The 5,454-nt window shown below is 44.1% G+C and overlaps 1 pseudogene; it reads left to right on the plus strand.

Moving 5' to 3' along the window:
• Positions 1-992: 992 nt before the first annotated feature.
• On the plus strand, positions 993-1,631 carry LOC147861152 (uncharacterized; annotated as a pseudogene).
• The last annotated feature ends 3,823 nt before the right edge of the window (positions 1,632-5,454 follow it).

The following is a 5,454-nucleotide window of genomic DNA, read 5'->3' on the forward strand; positions in this document are numbered from 1 at the left end:
AAATGGGCTTTTCATCTCAAAATATCATAAAAAATGATATTAGAAATGGTTTATATTTGGAAACTTTAGATGCTTTGATGTTTATATCCTTAAATGCTCAAGAGACATCAAACATTTTATGGTGCGATATATTTAACCTTTGGTTTTAAGAGAAAGAGAGAACGATGGTATCATTGACATAGACACATTGCACAATGCTTAGTATGACGAGTAATGGTATGATAAGCATTTTTGTATGTTTTTGGGCTTTATGGAATATATTGTGGGATCGCGTGGTAAAACCACAGGCCAAAACCCTTCCCCTAACCCAAGTAGCTATAACCAGGGTTAGGGGAGTTAGACCTTGGGTTAGTTAGTTACACTAAAGTTAGTAAGAGGTTAGTTAGAGGTAAGTGTGCCAAGATAACCGAATGTATCTTGGAATGTATTACCAAGGTGTATAAAAGCATTCAAATGTAATAGAAAGAAAGGAGAGAGTTTGAGGCATTTTACACACTTTGGTGGAGAAGACAGGCAACACTCAAGACACCAAATCAAGAAAGAGCTGAAACAAAACAGGATGCTACTCCAACAGATTAGACACCACCACATCAAGAAGAAGAAACCGCAATGCTACCCAACACAACAAGACGCAACAAGAGCAAGTCGAAATCAACATACATATGGCATCTCCAATACAGAACAACGGTGCAACAGAATGCACCGACATGAATCCAGAATTTCTGCAACAACACCAAGAAAACTGTCAAGCTTTCCAGCTGGATCAACTAATAGAAGCGGTATCTAACATCGCAATACAATCAAATTTGACTAATCAGGCCATGCTATCTTTTTTCTCTTCGCAGACAGATAGGCACGCTAATCGGCCAGACCCACGAGTACGACCTAAATCCTTCTCAGGTCTGCCATCTGAGGACATCCTTTCTTGGCTCTATCATTTTGAAATGGTGGCGAGCTATCATTAGTGGCCCGAAGCACGGAAAGCACTAGAGATGCGAACTTTATTGGAGGGCATCGCAGCCACATGGTTCATACAGCAAACAGAGGAGTCCAAGAACGATTGGTCGATACTTAAATCCCTCATGATCAGGAATTTCGCTCACCATGACTCAACTCAGACGGCTTTGCAGCAACTAGAGACAATCAAACAACAACAACTTGAGCCAGTGACACAATTTGCAATCTGATTACAACAATTACTTACTCGCACAAATCCAACAATGCCAGAATCGATGAAGCTATTCTTCTTATGGCCACGGCTACGCCCAGAAATATATCGTCGAGTGCACAATCAAGGCCCCAAAACATTTCAAGAAGCCATCCTCATTGCACAACGCATTGAAGCAGCAACACAAATAGAACTCCAAATGAGCTGGTCATCCAATGTCAATTCCGAGAAACAATACAATAGCAACGCCACGCCAATGGAAATCGATATCCAGAACGCTCAACTACAAGCAAGAAGGAACCTGCCAACACGCGATGCACAAGGAAGACCTAAGTGTTTTTTTTTCAACAACTATGGGCACGTGAAGAAACACTGTCGGAAATGGAACAACCAAACACAGAAGCAAAATGTGCAAGTACAGTTGGCTGACAATAGTTATCGGACCGACCTGTCGGAAAACTAAGTCGCGGGGTGTTGAAGGGAGCACAACCCCCGCACATACAAGCATCCACATCCTCAAGTTCTCCCGTGTGCACGGCCATGGCGACAATTCTCCATAGCCCGCAAGAAGTTCTCTTCGATTCCGGTAGTAGCATATCTTCCATCAGTCAAGATCTGGTTGATCACCTCAATCTTTCAACCTCCAAAGCCTCCCCCATTAAGGTGTTATTCGGCAATCACCAACGCCTATATAAGTCCAACACCACAGTCGTCTGCACACTCAAGCTAGGCTCCACCACGATCACACACACCTTTTACGTCCTTCCACATCAATTGTTCCCACTCACACTCGGATGTGATTGGTTCATCATGAGCAAGGCCCAACTCGATTTCCATACGCGTCACCTCACATTACCACAAGCAAGGCCAGTTCCCCTGTTCACAAGCAAATGCAACCAACAAATCAGCAATGCACAGGTAACATTAAGCAAGGAGGTTCGCCTAAGCGATGTCCACGAGGTTTTAGCTCAATACCCCGAACTAATCAACTCATCTAACAAGCCCACTACAGTCTCATTCCCGGTCCAACATGTCATCAACACAGGAAGCGCAACACCTGTCCGGACAGCAGCAACACGACGTTCTCCTTTAGATCATGCACGCATTGACCAAGCAGTAAATGAGATCATCTCACCCTCATATAGTGATTGGGTATCGGAGCCACACATGGTCAAAAAGGATGATGGCACATACCGATTTTGTGTTGACTTTCGCAAGCTCAATCAAGTTACCATCCATGACCTTTACCCTATGCCGCGAATAGATGATCTCTTGGACCAGCTGGGATGCTCAAAGTACTTCACCTCTATCGATCTTGCGGCTGGATATTGGCAGATTCCAATGGACCCAAGAGATGCACATAAGACAGCTTTCAGAACACGTAGAGGGCTATTCCAGTTCAATAGGATGCCATTTGGCTTGTTCGATGCAGGGAGCACATTTCAACGGATGGCAAATTCAATATTCGTTGACCTTATCACTGACAGTACAATGCTCGTATACCTGGATGACATTCTAATTCATACTTCCACATGGCCACAACATGTTAAGGTATTACAATCAGTTCTACAACGAATACAACAACACAATTTGAAATTACAATGGAAAAAATGCAGATGGGCTAGCACCCAGCTCAAGTTTTTGGGCTACATAATTTCTACCGAAGGCCTACAGATGGACCCAAAGAAGACCGAGGCCATGACCAATTTTCCCCGACCAACCACAGTCAAGTCCCTGCAGCGTTTCTTAGGCATGGCGACTTTTTCGCTCCGATTCATTCCCAATATGGCCACCATGACAGCACCCCTACGACACTTATTGCGAAAAGGCTCCAAGTTTGAGTGGACAACAGAATGCGAGAATAGCTTCATCCAATTAAAAAATACACTACACCAAGCAGGTCAGTTAGCTCACCCAGATTTCTCACGCCCCCTCCTTTTGCAGACAGACGTATCCAATCATGGATTGGGAGCCGTCCTACAACAAACGGATGCAACAGGAGCAGAGCGCCCAATTGCCTATATAAGTCGATCCCTTACTCCTGCAGAAAAGAATTACTCCACAACAGAAAAGGAATGGTTAGCAATCGTATGGGCTTTCACAAAGTTCCATCCCTATTTACATGGCACCCACGTCAACGTCGAAACGGATCACCAACCCCTAATCCATCTGATTAACAAGCCACACCCGCCAGGTCGCCTATTAAGATGGGCAATGGCTTTACAGGAATATCGGTACACCTTAACTTACAAAAAAGGAGTCCAAAATGTGATCGCTGATGGTTTGTCAAGAGTAGAAACACAATGTGTTCAATTCAATCCTACACTAGTCCAATTACCCACAACGATGGCCCAGATAGCAACCCTACAACAAGCCGATGAGCAAATACGACAAATCACCCAGGACATCCAATCGACAACAAGCAAAAAGGTACACACCCATTTCCAATTGCAAAACAATGTCTTATACTTTATACAAACAGGGAAAGAGCCACGAATCTACATACCACAAAGCTTGCGGAATTTATATATGCAATTTTTTCACGATCACCCGATGTCCGGCCACCTCGGATTCCACAAGGTATTGGACAAGATCCATCTCCGATATTATTGGCCGCAAATGTGTACAACGATCGCGGCCTACATCAAACAATGTCACTCATGTCAACAAATTAAGCCTCCCCATTCCAATGTCGGCCTACTCCAACCTATTACTGTTTCTGAACCCTTTGAATTAATAGGATGGGATATCATCGGCCCTTTTCTTGAATCCCAGGCAGGAAACAAGTATATCTTAGTCATCTCAGAATACCTGACACGATGGACCGAAACCGCCGCAATTCCGGATGCCCGAGCCATCACCATAGCAACAAAGCTGATGGAGCGGATCATTTTCCCACATGGCTGCCCAACTCGCATCCTCTCAGATCAAGGACCGCAATTTAGCGGAGAGGTACTGCAAGCATTAGCCACACAGTTAGGGATTCAACAGATATTCACCTCCCCATACCATCCCCAGATGAACGGATTGACAGAAAGGATGAAGAAGACGATTTAAACAACAACTTACCGCATTCATCGACCCACTACACACAACGTGGGATTTGATCCTACCCTTCATCACGCATGCGTATAACACTTCGGTGCACGCCTCGACTTGAATCAGCCCTTTCAGAGCACTATATGGAAGAGATCCCCGTTTACCCCCCGACATCAAGGTGGATCTACCCAAAAAAAATACTCGAACCAATGCGATGGATTGGTGGCTACACTTGCAACAGGTTCAACCTATCTTACGGTTGAGCATACACAAGAATCTACAATTGGCTCAGTTGCGCCAAAAGCGGTGCTATGATAAGGGTCGTCGGGCGGTCGAGTACACAGCCGGAACAAAGGTCCTAGTCTATTTCCCGATCCGCCGACAAGGACTCAGTGAATCAATGATGCATCGATGGATCGGCCCTTTTACGGTCATCCGTTCAATGAGAGCCAACACTTATTCCCTCCACCGCGGTGCTAATGGGCGGATTACTTATGCGCACGTGATACGGATGAAGCCATATAATCAGCAATCCACAACTCAAGAAGCACAAGAGGAAGAAACTCATCATGACGTCCCCTGCGAGGATGAATCAGAAAACCCTTCAGTCGCAGCCAGCCAGCAGGACGAAGCGGAGCCACCACCGCACACGAGCAATCGAGATGCCCTCTGCCATAGCAACGCGGCGGATGTCGCTCCCACTGTGACGGAGGCGAAGAGGCACCATCAGACACAGTCGACATACTCAGATTTTTTGAAGGGGAGAGTTGTGGGATCGCGTGGTAAAACCACAGGCCAAAACCCTTCCCCTAACCCAAGTAGCTATAACCAGGGTTAGGGGAGTTAGACCTTGGGTTAGTTAGTTACACTAAAGTTAGTAAGAGGTTAGTTAGAGGTAAGTGTGCCAGGATAACCGAATGTATTACCAAGGTGTATAAAAGCATTCAAATGTAATAGAAAGAAAGGAGAGAGTTTGAGGCATTTTACAATATTATGATTAATAAGTATTCAATGTGTATGATTTTCACTTTGCAAGAATAGATTATGATTATTGATACATATCTTGTTTGCGCTTTGGCTTAAAAACATTAAAACGATATTTATTTTTTGTATTTTTATTATCTTTTTGAGGTAGTTATACTGATATGTGTATCTTTTTGTAAAAACATTAGAAGGATATTTATTTTTTGTATTTTTATTATCTTTTCGAGGTAGTTATGCTGATATGTTATGTGTATCTTTTTGTA

The sequence above is a fragment of the Azolla caroliniana genome, unplaced genomic scaffold (genome assembly GCF_043228905.1).
Source record: "Azolla caroliniana isolate FFs.n. ecotype wild unplaced genomic scaffold, voAzoCaro1.0.p SCAF_8, whole genome shotgun sequence".
NCBI classification, from domain to species: Eukaryota; Viridiplantae; Streptophyta; class Polypodiopsida; order Salviniales; family Salviniaceae; genus Azolla; species Azolla caroliniana.